Raw genomic sequence first — 16,466 nt, 5'->3', positions numbered from 1 at the left:
AAATATGCACAAAAGCAATTATTACTCCTTTGCCAGACTACAGCTTTGGAAATTACCCACAACTTGCAGGTGATGACAATAACAGGCAAGCAGTTACCTAGAAAAATTCCTTTAGTTCAGCTGCACAATAGTATTTCCACACTACCTGTACTTTACTTTGTTGCTTGTAACAGCATCTGCCATTTCCAGCTGTGCTGTTAAAAAAATAGAAAAACAACCCCAAACTTTCCTGCTTCTAAAGGAGCAAAGTTTAGTTATTTATCCAAGTGCTCTTTAAAGGAGAAAACAAATTAAAAAAAAAAGTTTTAATCACTGTGTTGTCCCCGGGACACATGAATGGTAACTCCCAGACAACTGAGTTGAGACACCAGAATAACCAGATGCAAATGCAATAAGAATGCATTTTTGTCTTTACTGGTGACTTCTTTACAACAGCTTCAAAAACAGACTCAAGAGAAATGCATTGTTTCTGTCTCCCTATCTCTGTCTCTCCCTAAAATAAGACCTCTGCTCTCAGGAATCTTTGGATAAAGTACCTACAATTGTAGATACAATTACTTATCAAAGGTGAACTGTATGTGCCTTGCTAAGAATAAGAACTGCAGTGACCATAACCTAGCACATGTACTGTTAGGTATATTAATTATTAAAAAAATAGTAAAATACTTACTTTTAATAGCATAAATGTTCTCAACTCAGGGATCAGTCTGTGTTGAAAAGTGAGGTGCTTAAAAGTCGGAGGTTTTTGTTTGCTAGTTGATGAATCTCAGAAGAAGAAAATTGAAAATAAAACTCAACACTACAATTCTTGTGTAGCATGCTATCCTAACTTAATGGAAAGGGCATACTAATATAGAATATCTTCTTAAACAAACATGATATTTCTATTTAGAAAAATTATCTCATTGCAAATAGTTAACAGGTTGCTTTAGGACCTGCCATCAAATGTAGTCTATTATATACAGAAATTATAATTTCTCAATAACCTGAAATTCTGTAAAAAATAATCTAAAATACTTTTAACTTACAGAAATCAGCTTGAAGGATGCAATACTTAAATCTACTCCTTAAAAATCAACTTCACTGCACTTTTTGATGTTATTCCAAAACATACACATTTACCATTTTGCAGCATGATAATGAAGTTAATCTTCAAAGCACTATATAGGCTTCATCACCTCTTCTTAGTGAGCATGTCAGGAATGAAATATCCTCTCTTGGAAGACCCTCAAACTCCCATACCTGTATTGCAGACAAAGCAACAGACTCTCCTCCTTCAAAAATACAATCAATATGACAATAAAAGAGTTGGATCCAAGAGGATAGCATTTAAGCTGGATGTTCATGACCAGGATAACAAATTCCTGGGCCTGCTCTCAAAAGAATGTCATGATGTTGGGACCCAAAACCAGTGTAGCACATTGGGTGGTATCCAGTCCTGCTATTGTTGTTAAGCCCTAAAGTAAGCTACATACAAGGTCCCACACGAGCCCTCTCTTAGATAGTCTTGGAACACAAGTCCCAAGAACAAGATATATCTTTCTGAGAGGGCAGGAAGCTGTGTTCCAAAGAACAGTGGAGCAAAGATATTCCATAAAACTAATATATGAATGGGTTACCCACAGAGAGGTACATGCACAGCTTAGGTATTGCTCAGACACTTCTATTTTAAAGTGCTAATGGCACTTTACAGTGCCACCTACAGTGGTATGAACTGTCTCTTAAAATATGTCCCTTCTCTAAGACTGAATGTGCTGTGTACTACACATTTTTTTTTATTTTTTTTTTTATTTTTATTATAAAGAACCTTTAGTAACTGTACAGGATTTTCCCACAAATCTTTAGTATATCCTGTGGCAAGAATTACAGGGATTACTCATTTCTATAGGGGGAAAAAAAAATCCCCAAACCTTGTATTCTTCACCACTTAGGAACACACAACTTATTACAAGAATGTGATACTCCTTCTACTTAAATGAATTATGAAGCTACTATAAAACCACTTGTATTTTAATAGGTTGTTTTAACCAGTTGCTTGGCAGGAATAGTTTCCTACTTTCTTAAAGCAGATGATCTATTTCAGATGCAGCTGTTTCTCTCACATTCTATATTGCCTATAGAACTGAACATAGAAAACCCTAAATATATCTCATTGATGTTAACAGTCCATTGAAGTTAAATATATTAAAATGTAATACATCTATTTCTTTGATTTGTTGTAATCTTTTATCTTAAAATACTCTCAATTTTTATTCTTGATCTCAAAATACTGATCCTTTCATATTATCTTTCTGATTTTGAAGGTGGCAAGGAATTAAGTCTATATTTGAAATTGGACAAGTCTTAAAAACAAACACCCAAATCTGTAATGTTTTCTCTTTGAACACTATGACAGAAGAAAAACTTTTTGTTTTTTAACAAGGAAAACTTACTGCTTTTTTCTAACAATTACTTAACTATATTTGATTTTTTCCTCCCCATCTTTCCCAAAAAGCAGAGCAAAAAAGGACTCTGGATGATGAACTAGGACAAGCTATCGGAGATAGCCGTAACAGCTCCTGCTGCCATTGCACACTGTTCCTCTCCAACTGTCCTGTCTCCAGTACTGAGGCAGCAGCACCTGCTATACCACTGTACTTTCCAAGAGCAGAAATAAAGTACAGCAGCACCAGTTCTGGGTGACTTTAAGTCTCTCTGTTACAAATTATACTGAGCTGTCACAACACAAACTGTTGTGATCCCGTGATCTGAACAGAGCCCCTATCACCTACTCTAATATGGAAGCTGTTAGTTCTAAATTATACATTCAATACCAAAAGACATCTCTGTCTTTGCAAAATGGAAATCACAGTGGCTGGACCAACTACACACAGGTTCATGTTGGAAAATGGGATTAGAGCTAGACATTCATGTTCTGTGTCAATATAGAAGTCCTCTTTAGAAACAGTACTGCTGAAATATTAGATAATTATATAAGACTCAAACTGCAACTAACAAATCCTCTCACAAATATAGACATGTCTATTTTAAATTAAATGTTAAGTGGGAAATATTTATAGTTTAAGTTGCACACTTCGCTACTTAATTATCATAATTTTAAAAAGAAGACACCTTTAATTTCCTCCTCCAAAGAAGTTATTTACCTGATCTGTAGCCTGGGAGTCCCCAGTAGTCAGTTCTGAGATTCTCATCCCACTGAATGTCAAGGACCTAGCATTTGAAGGATGAGATTTCAACATCAGTTATTGACAGCTTAACTTTGCCTCACCAAAGATAAACCAACCTTCATTCCCACTCAGGTCAGCTCATTGATTTCACAGAAAACACATTTAGAAAGCAGAGCTGAATGCTTTCAGAAATTCCACCCATGAGATAAAAAGCAGAAAAAAAACCCTAACCAGCAAAAAGGAACTGATATAAAATGTTTGAGACTTCTTGATGCATGATAAATCATGTATTTTTGTATATTTGTCTGCAAAGTAACAAGTAACTGAAATTGCTGTTAACTGCTTGCTGAAATGATATAATCTCAAATACCTTACATTCTTACTCTTCAGATACAGGACTCTGTTCTTTGACAAAAACCCAATTTATCCTTGTACCAGAGGTTGTGTTAGGAAAGTAACAGTTCTGCTGAAAGAGTCTGAAAAAAAAAAAAAATACACTTGCTGCTCTCAATACCCATATTATAGACACCATAAGCATTATTATGAATAATACTGAACTTGGTTTCTATTTTACTCTTGTCCTGGTTTGGGTTCAATGGAACTGTGTTCCATTGAAGTTTGACTTCATGTGCAGCCAGAATGGATTCTCAGCAACAGGACCTAATAAGCTTAAGAATAAATATTGGTCTTCAACTACATTAAAAATAAATCTGGATACACCAAGGCCCTCAGTTTTTATAATTCTGTATCATTAAAAAAAATAAATAAAATTGTATCTGGTGAACACTATTCATAGCATTCATATGCAAAATAGGACCAGAAAATATAAGCACTATCTCCAGAATTAATTCTGGTTTGTGATGATTTTATTGACATGTATTTCAATTTTTAGAAGTACACTGAGGCAACAGCCTCCTTTTTACTACTGCCATTCCTGTCTGGAATACATTAACAGTTCAAAAGCTTCTCTTAACTAGTTTCTGACTTCTAAGTACTTATTACATTTACAAAGCATTTATTTAAAACAATATCTTCATGTTTCCTACAAGGATGAGGGAACTAAACTAAAGACTTATATTTATAAAAAGTAATGCTCTTTCTACAACACTGTAGTTCTCAGCATCAGCACTCTACCAGGAAGGCACTGACAGGAAGTCAAATGTGTGCATGAAAACACACAGAACAGGAGCCTCTGTTTCCAGACCCAGAAGATACCACAGTAATACATTTGAGAAATTTGAAATCCATTTAATTCTGTGGGATTTTTAGCAAGACAAATGATACTCTTAAGGCTTCTCAGATCAGATTTTAGAGATGTATCTAAAAGATGCAAGCGATCCAGTAATTTAACTAATATTTTGTCTTACAAAGTAGGCAGATATTATTAAGAGAGTCTTGATTTGTGTACAGCTGAAAAGGCTGACAAACAGTACTCTATCTGATAAGAAGAATTTGGCTGTTGAGTTTTTTTCCCAAATTATCATTTATTTGGCTGCTGGTTGGAACACCAAACACACTGCCAGTTTGAGAATCCCTACAGTTTGCTATGAGAACACAAGAAATTCAAGTGCCTGTTTAAATATTCATAACTACTTTATTACTTTACTTCTAATAGTTCTTATTGAATGTATATTGCATACAGTTCCCATACAGAATATGACTAGAAACCAACTTGTGCTGTGAAGTCATGATTAGTTATAAAAATAATTGGATGTCTTGAAAAAAAATAAACATTATGTTCAGAAACCATTAGTCTAAAATTAAATCCTAGTCAGGTGTTACAATGCCAAGATTTAAGGACACATTTTAGAAAAAATAAAATTAAAATAAATTTTAAAAAATTCCAAAGCTGATTTTTTTAAGTAGAAAATTTTCCAAGTTGTGAAAACCTAACTGTGACTTGCTTTTTACTGCTTCTGGATGACTTGAGGTTTAATAACCAACATTTTGATCCAAAACAACAACTCAGGCTTAGCAAAATATTGAATTTATATAATAAACACATATGAAAAGTCTGAAAAAAGCACACAGCAAAAGGGAGTTGCATCATTAAGATCATAACCTCCATTGACAGGTACTCCAGAGATAATAAATGGTGCTAGAATTATTTTCCAAACTCTTTTCCTCCACTCATCTCTTAAGTATGCCTGTTCCTATATGTGCCTTTTAATTTCAACATACTTCATGTGTCAAATGACCAACACAAAGGCTCTGACAGGACACAGCATATATGCAAATGTAAATTAAATGCCAGCATACCAAACCCAAGTAAGTATAATTAAAAAACAAAACCTACCTGGACTTGAAAAAGCACCCTTGAGCTGCATCAATACTAATTCCCAAATGAAGACTCTTCCTTGCAAATAAGTGAGCTTTCTTCAGATCATTATTCTGTGGCACAGGCTCCTCCAAATGGCAGAATGAATGTATTGCCATTATTGAAAATTTACAGATCATCTGAAGTAACTGAACTGAAAGCAAGAAATACAGCAACTTTATTTTGTGTAAAGTTACTGAAAATACTTCACTTAGTTTTCAAGAACTTGTTGCTTAACAATAGCATTTAAAACACATACAGGATATGTATGTGCAGTGATTGATAAAGCATAAATGAATTCATTAAACCAGATGGACAGTTCATCTAAGCGGAGATGCCCAGATAAGGAACTTCCATTTAAGGCTACTGTGAGCACCATTTCAATGCATTTTAGGATGTTTCTTATACATCACGTATTTCTTCTCTTCAAAGAAGCTTTCACCTGGGTATCTAGAATGATACATGTATTTTTGCAGAACATTTGCTTGTAATATAGAATTATCTTCACCTAGTTTAAGTTACTCCTTCCAGCATTAATTATTTTGTAGCTAAAAACACCAAATGTCATCTAGCACTATCATGCTAATACAGACAGCCTTAGAAGACTGCCTTCAAGATTCTCACAACTTTCTCTGATTTTACTGGATGTATGCAGTATTTTACTTGGGATGCTTACTTGAGGGCAAGATGAGTCACAGATTCTAGAGGCATAATCTGATGAGCATCTATTCTGGTAAAATGCCAGTCCAGAGAGGACACTCCTGCTGCTTGTTCTGATCCTTAGGTCATGATCCCGTCTCCTGGTGGAGCCACCCACCAAGATGAGACCAGAGCGAGGAACAAGCTTGGGTTAGAAATTGCTGCTTGCCACAGACTCCTCTCAAAGTCAGGATCAATTTTCTGATTCAAGTCACTGCATGATGGTAGAAATCACTGTGCTAATATAACAGGAGGGAAAGTGAGGGAACAAGACCACACAGAAAACTGCAGCTAAAAATGTCAGCACTTAAGAAACTGCTGTTGCCACCTGAGTGTAAATTACAAGGTAAATCACAGCTCTGCCACTGAAAGCAGCATAGTGTACTACTGGACTGCTGTAACTTTCAGTTCCACCTCTGAATCACTGGTCATCCTCCCAACAATGGCATAAAAAAATGACGACTTCTAGAGCCTAACAAAACTGCCTGCAGTACAATTTCCTGCCAAAGGCCATACACTGCAACTTTAAGGTAGGATGAACTCAACAGGATGGTCTGCAAATTCCAGCTCTGTTCTTTGTGTTCTGTTTAAAAGTACAGCATGTAGAGCACTTGACAGCTTCCGGTCTTCTGGCACAGCATCCCATCCTAACAAGATGCATTCTTCTTAGCAGATCAGCCACTTCATCCTTTAGAACCACTAAATGAATGAATAGCATCAAGTCCTTCTGACTTAGAAGCCTTTAGCACTTCATTCTTGCATTCAGTCTTTTGCTTTTTTAATCCCATAATCAGATAACATCCAATCAACATTATTTGAAAATAATAAAATGCCCACAACATCCTTGTTGTGGACAACATCCTATGCTTGAAAAGCAGCATAAAGAGATAAGTCCACTCCTTCCTAGCAGCTCTTATTCCTTTTTATTGTTTCTATACTCCCTAAAAGCCAAAGAGACCTGCCAGGTCCTTAACACATTACTGGTGATGTTAACATACTCCTTATATTTTTAAATAAAAGCATACAACCAAGGGTTTTCCTGAAATACACTGCCACCAATAAGCCATGACAACACCTATAGCCCGTTACTGAGATCAATTCAAATATTGGGAGCTTAAAATGTTACACAAAAACATCTATGATTGCATGCAAGTGAAAGTGATTGGCCTTTATCAGGCAGCAGTTTAGAGATTTCCTCTCTTATCACCAACTTCTTCCTTAAAACTAAGCAATAAACAATTCTAAATGAGAACAATTATAGAAGTATCAATGGGTAAAAAGTTTATCCAGATACAGAAAGAAAATCCATATGATTCCCCGCACATGAGAAGGATTACAGTTTTTTAAACTCAACCAGTTGTGTCTCAACACCTACATATATTCAGATTCTACACAGTATATTCTAACAGTGGGGGAGTTTGTTGGGGTGGTAGTGGGTTTGGGTTTGTTTTGTTTTTAAATATAAGAATGTGCTCTCACATTCTGAGTCCTTGCTTTGGAAAGTTTTTAGGGCCTCAAACCTTTCTCAATCTGCTAACCCACACTGATGCCCCTGTTACCATAGACTCAGTACTAGTGGTACCTGAATTAGGCAGAGTAAATTTAAATTCATTCACATGCCTCAATTGCACATGAAGTATCAAATTTTTGGGCACTCTACTCTGGAGAAATTCCAGAACGTGTCAACTATATGCTAGGAAAGAATTCCTATACAAGAAACTCAATCTGATATAAAAGTGTATACAAAGAATTTGAAGCAATACACAAAAAAGGCATGGGTGTATTCCTCTTACTGTTTTAAATCTTAATCTTGGGTCAAATTTGCAACTCCATGCTACAACATGATGCAATTAGGTAAAACAACAACAGTAACTTACTAGAGTTTAACTTACCCAACTAATGGGTTTTTTTATAAAGGAAGTATCTATTTGCATAATACAAGTGTGATAATCAAAAAAATCATTCTAGTTGGAACAGACCTCAGAGGTCATCTAGTTCAATCTCTGCTCAAAGCAGCATTAATATGTGAATACTCATTAATGATACAAGTTGTACTCTTAACCTTGCAGACCACTAATCGCATGTAATCCTTAATCAAATGCACTCAACCGCCTTTGATAGGATTACTTATCTGCAGAAGGGTTTGTGGGACCAGTCACTTGCCACACATTATTCCTAAGCATGCAACATTATAGCACTTCCAGCTGCACTCAGAACCAGTACCCAGACACTTGCATTTCACTTTAAATGTCTTCTAATCAGGTAGTGTTATGAGAGAAGTCATCCAAGGGGACCTGCTGTACAGGGGCAGATTTTCATAGATGACAAAAGGATGGAGTGAAGCAGGGGGTGATGAACCCCTAAGCAAGGTAGAAGCAGAGGGCTGGATCCTGGTTTCAGGTGGTTCACAGGTTGATGAAAACCATGGTTACCCAATGACACAAGCTGAATTACAAAGTAAATTTGCTTTATATCAGTTCAGTAATACCCTCTGTTCTGAAGCATGAAATACAGTGACAGTTTATCTATGCTGTATGACACTATGTGAACTCTGACAAACAAACTAAATGAAGAAAAGCTCATCTTCTAAATAATTATTTCATTTGAACATTTAATACCTGCTATTTTAAGTAACTTCAAATATTAATACTGTGGACACTACTGTAAATAATATAGTCACTATTTAAGTGGTAACAACAGCAACAAGAAATAAATAGCAGAATTTATAGGAAAAACTAAATTTACTTTAGCAGCCTTGTTAACCTTGGTCTTCATTCAAAAGGCATTTTAAAACACTGGGTTCTGGGGTATTTTTAAATACACTGAAAACCTTTAGAATTCCACAGCTCCAGACATTATTTACACGTCTTCTCCAAACATTCATTAGTAGCCACTGCTGTTTGCTAGGTTCCATAGAGGGCCTGTCCCTATTTGACCTCATTTGCTTGAACTACAGGATATTCCAACAATTTTCTCTTGCATATCCATAAAAAGAGTTTAATTTCCCAGCAGTGTTTAAGCAGCAGAAGTTAGGTGCCAGGATGGTGCACCTACATCAACCTCAATGAAAGGGAATGAATGAAAGGGACGTGGTTCAAAGATGCAGGTAGGAAGCAGCAAGAGACAACAATCAAGCCAGCAATTCCAAAGCCAAAAATGAGAGGTCAGTCAGATTCTCAAACTGATGGAGCATCTTCACCAGCAAATTTCTACTTTAGATATCTTTATTTTATACTTGTGTTAAGAAACTTTAACATTTTTTCTGATTAATTAAGATAATTGATTCTACTAAAATATTTAAGTTCTCTCTTAACAGTAAGCTATATAGCTTTTGTGTTTTAGAAAGAAAAAAATTACTTCAGAATAGTTGTTTGCAACAAAACTAACTGCATTTCCATGTCTGCAACCCTTTATAGGAGTGTAGTGTTTGGTATCGTAGTTGAGAAAGTCAATACCTGACTACCAAGCAACAAGTCTTGTCCTGGCACCCTGTCTGAGGGAAGAGAGAACAAATTGCAAGGAGATGCTCTGTGGTATGCTGCCAACACAGGTATGCCCACACCTTGCACTGTGCTGCTGCCACGTTAGAAGCAGATGATTGCTTTTGAGTTTTGGCCAAGGTGCAAAATTACTTTACTGAAAACCAGGGAAAAAGCAACCGAAACAAAAAAGAGAAAGAAGGTGTTGTGTCAATTATACCATATTGTGTACAGAGAATGACATCAGCACACCTCAAAACTTCTGCATTAGCACACCACAAATTATATAAAAATTACCATTGTGGCTAGTTAATAACTTTTCTGATATAAGAAAAAGCACTATCAGGTTGAAAAGGACAATTACAGCCATTCTCTTCTGCTCTAAAGGCAAAGGTAGAAATGAAGCTTTATAGAGAACAAGTACTGAACACTACCACAGCTTTGGAGCATATGGAACATTAATTTTAAAGTACAAAGAAAGGTTGGGAGATTGACAGAGAAGAGGACATACAATTAGATGCACTTAACAGGCCAATGGGCTGCAACACTTGAGAATCAGAGGGGTGCTAAATATACATCAGCAAACCAGAACTCAGCAATATTTTGTTTCAGCTAGAAGTTGAACTACTAATGTTTTAGGCTAGAGTGAAAAAAGGTAACAATTTAACAATTTTTTTTCACCACCATGATCCCACTCATCCACTCCCCACATCCCCTGCCAACACAGGGTCCAAGAATTACAGAAAAAATGCTCTAAAAACAGTTTGCAGATGTAAAAAATAATTTATTTAGAAAAGGGTAGTGATGTCCAGGCCCAAAATGTCTCCTTCTTGAGGGTGAAGAACCACATGCATTCTTACAGCAACTAGCATGATAACAAAAATCATGATGTGGTGATTCAGCACCACAATCAAATAAAAAGTGTCATATAAAAATATCCGTGTACTACACTTTATTAAAGACAAATCATCTTCTTTCATTAGCCCTACTTAAAGAATGACTTCATATATAAATAAATTTTTCAGACATTAAAAAAGAAACAAACAAAATCATCACAGGCTAATTCAGAAACAGGAAAGATTTTGCAAGGGCTTTAAGCTCACATAGAATTAGTCTTACCAACTCCAAAAAACTCTTTAGACTCATGCAACTCTGTGAAAAATCAGGCAAGTATGCAATATGCTGCAATTCCAGAAACAGGAGATGGGACAGGCATTTTAAACTCTTCAGTAGAAGCATCAGTCTTCCTTTGCATTTACACAGCACTTCCTCAAGAGATGCCAGAAGCTGGAGCCTCTGTTCACGCATAGCATAAAGTGGCTGTAACAATACCAGCATCCTTACACAGAATGTTTAACCAAATGGGATTGCAGAAAGCAAAAACCCTCCAAGACTAAATAAGAAAAGAACCACAAGATAATGGTGATAAAATGTAGCTCAAGTGCTTCAAATACCAGAGGGGAAAGTCTCTAATGGACAGGTAATGCTACATCAGTGAAAGTTTAAATAGGTAAGTAAGAACAGAGAGATAATCTGTCACTTTTAAACTTCACAAAATAGATCATTGCTCTTTTTTCCTTTGTTGGTACCAACTGACATCTTACAAACTTAGAATCAGTCTACTTGAAAAGACTCCTTCCTTCTGAAAGTACCAGAATACATGAAAAATATTGTGAAGCACATTATGGAGTGCAAAAAGAACTGGCCAATTTCTTAGACAGAGTGTTACTTAATATTCTTTTCTCTGCTAACATAGGAACCAGGTTCTGCAGGCAAGATATTGAGATTTTTTTTCCAAGATTCAAAAGGGTTCAATTTTAACTAGTATGTTTGATTACCACTTACTATTTCAAGAAAACAAAACAACCTTTAAAGTTACTTTGAAAACAGAACAAAATAACTAAGATTCTTTTTAGAAGTGTCATAATATCAATTATTGTTTACTTGCATAGATATAATTTGGCATTTCCCTTTTATAAACACATACAAAAGAGTGATAGCACCTTTTACACCATCCCAGTTTTCCTAACTTCCTGTACAACACTGTCTTTAGCAGCTATTGCTGAAAATCCCTGTTCCCAAAAAGAATGAAACCTTACTGATATGCATCTTGGAATTCTGCTGTAAGTCAATCAGTTAAACCTAAATCCACCTTAGAGATTCCAGACTTTCATACAGAGGAAGAGAAAACCAGTATAAAGGCCAAACAAAAAGGAAAGTAAAATATAACCTGCCTTAAAAGAGCAATTAATGTGTGAAACCAGAAACCAGCATATCACATCTGGGCAAGTATTAACTATTTGTTCATTTAATTTCAAAACACTTGGCTAGCTGTAATCCTTCTTATTTTGTAAGTCTTTTAACCAATGCAACTCCAAACTTTCACCTCAGTTTTCGAAGTCCTTAATATCAAGCTAGGCAATATCTTTGCTACTACAGAGACATGAATTTTGTTTGACTCTTGTTATATTACCTCAGCTGAGTCCAATCCAAATCCTTCCATCAACATTAAGCCGTGCTTTCTGTTTTTGTTAACTTTAACAAGAGTAGCAATGCAACACCACAATGTCACAGAAACAACCTAACTATTGGAAGATTCCTAAGGACACAAATGCACAACATAACCACCATGATCATATCAGATACCACCCTGCTTTCCATGGGTTTCAGAAACAAGATTTCATCACTGATATTTTCCCCACTAGAAGCATTCCTGAAAGTAATTCCTTTCTGGAAACACAAGAGATACAAAGAATCTAACTCTTGGCTATTGTTCCCTACTAGAACAGGGTCAGATGCCTAAGGGCTGTAGGAAATGGAGGTAAAATAACTTCAAGAATAGTATGAAAATTAAGAAAGTACTTTGAAGGCTAGCTGCAATTCCCAAATGGAAGTATTTTCAGTGATTTCTGAGAGCACTGCATCAGGTCAGAAGTGTTCAGTTTCTCTCTTTCTATGCATCAAAAAATGTACTCCTGTTAAGGATGACTAAGAGGCATCTCTTATAAGATCCAAGAAGAAAAAACAGGTCTACCTCAGAGCAATATATAGATTTCTCCTGTTCTGTAAAGGCTACAGCCAACATAACAGGGAAAAATGCAGCACTTTTTTTTTTCTGTACTTCTGAAAATATGTCATAAAAATACAAGATGTTTTTACTCCAGAAAAACAAAGGGTTTAAATACATAGCAGTTGACAAAAAAAATGGCCTCTTTTTTAGCTACTGATTTTAAAATCTGTCTTAAAAGAGATCTCCCTCCCTTAAAATACTGCAATGCAATAGCCAAATGATACTAAGTATACATATCAAAATCGGTAATGTTACTGATCTGCGGGCTTAAAAACAGTTGAGGAATGCAAGAAAGTTTACAATCACAGTTACCTTGACTTCATATACAAAAAAAAAATCTAAGTGAGACAATGGCTTTCTTGTGGTCTGTACTTGAAAAACAGAACATAATTAATATATTCAAGCATTAAACAGAGAAAAAGAGGTATATATATAATTAGTTGCTTTATTTTTCTTACATTAAAATTTAAACTTTCAAAGTGTCATTTTAGAAATGTCCTTATGTTAGGTTTTAGAAAAAGAAGGAAAGTCAAGCAAAAGTGAAAGCCAAGAAACAAAACCTCCAGAGCAAAAGTTTTCAGCTGGTACCTCCCACTCCATTCTCAGTTTCTCAGGGACCATCATGCAGCAACAACATGGTTAGAACTGAGCAGCCAGCGGGTGTGTAATTTGCATGTGAAAATATTTTTAGAGGACACACATGAATAGCATCTGCTCTCAGCCCGAGTGCAATTTTCTAAATATATGCCCTGAATGTTTCCCCGACATTCTTAACTGTGTTCCAGATAATGGTTTCTTGTACAGATTTGCTACTCTTTGAAAGCACCATATATATACATATATCGAGTCTTAAACAGCATTTCAAGAGTTCATCTTGGGGTTTGGGGGGAAGACTCTGAGTCTTGGCTGTGTCTATGTAACCACAGAGTTGGAAAATCATACTTGAACAGAGTGCAACAAGAGGATGATTCCCTAATTCAAGAAGTTAAATCAGACATGGCTGTTCGCATACTTGCCTGAACCAAAGGAGCTTCAAAAATATATCTTAAAACCCTCCTAATTCTTTCTATATTAAAAAAAGTTTCAAAAAATAGATAGAAATTGATGAAACAATAAATAAGCCATGGCTTCATGCACTGTTAGTTAACTCAAAACCAAAGCTACAAGACATACAAGACAAAATTCAGTTTGAGCAAACAGAAGTCTAACCAGATCCCAAAGTCATTACCAGTCCACATCTGGAACACTCAGATCAAGTCCTAGTGACTGTGGAGCTGGCATCATGTAGTAATTATTACTGTAGGATTGTTTAGTTCAGGACAAATGAAATTCTATTGTAAAATGAGATGAAAAACATCAGTTTCCTTTGCCAACACAAAAACTCTATTCCTCAAGCATATGGAAAAACTCAGGTTCTGGATTCTGTCTTTGGCATAAGCTTTCCTTTAATCAACTTGAATGTCCAGGAGGAAAAAAGAAAGGACACCAGTAAATCCTGTGTGGTGCTTAGGAGTATATAAAAAACACCTGAAGTCATAGAATACTTTGGGTTGGAAAGGACGTTTAAAATTTATCTAGTCCACCCTCATGCAACGAGCATGGTAATCTACAAGACCAGGTTGCTCAGAGCCCTAACCAAAATGACCTTGAATGTTTCCATGCATGAGGCATCTACTAGCTCTCTGGCAACCTCACAGTTTTTCTCCAACCTTATTGTAAAGTATTTCTTCCTAGTCCCTGCTAAAATGTCTGTCCCCAAATATAGGATAGTTTACCAAAAAAGTTGGGGGTGGGAGGGAGGGAGGAGACAAAACAGAGAATGGAGGCATTAGGTAGCAAAAAAAAAATCTTAACAATATTGAGTCATGCATTCTAACTTACCAAAGACCTGGGATCTAGTACTAGAACTTTTTCAAAATCAGCCTATGCTAACAAGCAGGAAAAACATCTATTTAATCCTTCCAGAGCACAAACACACACAAGTAAACACCTTTTAACCACATTATCTCTTAAGCTGTCAACACTTGAGACAAAAGTTTGTGGAAGTCCAAAACAAAACAGCAGACTCTAGTCACCCCTGGGAAAAGGTGGAACTTACACTACAATGAGAAGCTAAAAATTTGTTATTGAAATTAATAAACAGAACTTACATTACCTTTCATACTACTGAACAGAACTTATATTGATTTTCATAGGTCCGCTGCATTTTAACCATAATTCAGTACTGTGGTTTTGAGAGACCCAAATGCCAGGAGAAAAATCACTGCATAAGTACAACTACCTAAGGAAACTACTACATGATATCATTCAGTAGATTACATTATTTGACCAGTTTTAGCAGTTAAACAGAGCCACTGGAAAAGAGATTAAATACATATAAAATGCACTGCATATATGTAGGAACACCCATCTCAGTGACTGTAGAGCAACCGAGTTCCTCCTCCTACTCAACATATCCAAAAGTGCTTTACACTCCTGATGAACGTACACAGAAAAAAACATTCTCCACAATCAAAGCACTAATGAAGCAAATCTCAACATCAATCTAAAAATAAGTACACGTGACATATTTCTTTGCAAATTTCATTCTAGTATTTCTCCAGTCAGGTATAAAACTTCCTCCAATAGAATAAAATACTCTCAAACATTAATTCAACCTTCACAACATTGCTGCACAACTTAAAGGAATAAGTACAGGATAAAAATTAGATTACGGATGTTACGACGGCCCCGTTATAGTAGCACATCATTTCGCAATGCTAATCATACAGCGCTAAGCGCTTTTTAAAAGCGCAGCCAGGAGCAGCGTGTCAGGAAAGCAGAGGCAGGCAGTAGGAGAGAAGGTATTTTCTGTGCTCCCACTGGAACAATCTCCTGACTCACTCTGCCCTGCAGCCCCGAGGAGCAGGAGGCTGGGGCCGCACTGACAGCTTTCCTGACGCAAGAGAAGCGGAGCACTGACCTAAATGCCGCAGCTGCCGGGCTCCTTGCAGCTCAGCTCGAGGAAAAGGGGCCAGCATGGATTCAAGCGCCGGCCACAAATACTCGAGCAACTGCAGCCCGAGGCTGCTGGTGCAGAGACGCTCGCCGAGACCCCACCATCATCTCGACCTCTTGAGCCTGAAACCGCCAAAAACGACTGCGAGGCGAGCTCTAGGTTGAGATTTAGAGCAGAGATTTTCAACAGGGAGCTGCGCATCCCCGCAGCGCTTCGGCGGCAGCAGCAGAACTGGTCGCTGCAGGCTCTCGGGCAGAATCACACGGGAGGCACCGAGCCTCGCACAAGGTTAAACCCCACCCTGGGCGCGACTTTAGGCAGGTATTCGATGGCCCGCAGGTTAATCATCACCTCCCTGCCCCGGGCACCGCGCCGAGCGGCGGTGCGGCCCCTCCCGCCACCGGGGCGAGCGCTGCGGGGCCGCCGCCTCCCGGCCCTCAGCTGCGGGGGGAGCAGGGGCGGGCCCTCCCTGCCCGGGCGGCCCCGGGAGGTGCCGCAGGACCGGCCCCCGCCACCGTCCCCTCCCACCGCGCCGCGTGAGTGAGGGCGGAAGGGCGCGGAGGAGAGAGGGAGGGAGCGGGAAATACCTCGGGCGCTGCTGGCCCCGCTCAGCGCAGCCCAGGGCCCGCCCGGCGCTGGCCCCGCCTCCGCCGGCTGCCGGGAGCGGGGCGGGGCGGGCCCGCATGGAAGCGGGAGCGCGCCGGAAGCTGCGCAGCGGCCGCGGCCGGGCGGGGGG

The 16,466-nt window shown here is 37.8% G+C and overlaps 1 long non-coding RNA gene across 9 annotated transcripts in view; it reads right to left on the bottom strand.

Annotated features, from left to right (window-relative positions):
- Positions 1-16,403, bottom strand: part of LOC107205629 — a 39,447-nt gene extending 23,044 nt beyond the window's left edge. Inside the window, exons 1-6 of one of the 9 annotated variants that reach the window (XR_002001813.2) lie at positions 15,695-16,174; positions 5,464-5,638; positions 3,538-3,643; positions 3,144-3,210; positions 1,123-1,274; positions 671-765 (exon numbers count right to left, since the gene is read on the bottom strand). This is a non-coding gene — a long non-coding RNA (uncharacterized LOC107205629). Of the gene's footprint in view, positions 1-670; positions 1,275-3,143; positions 3,211-3,537; positions 3,644-5,463; positions 5,639-15,694; positions 16,259-16,317 lie in introns of those variants that run through there. The other 8 variants (XR_002001814.2, XR_002001819.2, XR_002001815.2 and 5 more) reach the window with 8 other exon arrangements.
- Positions 16,404-16,466: the final 63 nt, after the last annotated feature.

This window comes from Parus major, chromosome 1, assembly GCF_001522545.3.
Source record: "Parus major isolate Abel chromosome 1, Parus_major1.1, whole genome shotgun sequence".
Lineage (NCBI taxonomy): Eukaryota > Metazoa > Chordata > Aves > Passeriformes > Paridae > Parus > Parus major.
The sequence above is the reverse complement of the archived record's forward strand: the minus strand, read 5'-3'. Positions and strand labels throughout refer to the sequence as shown.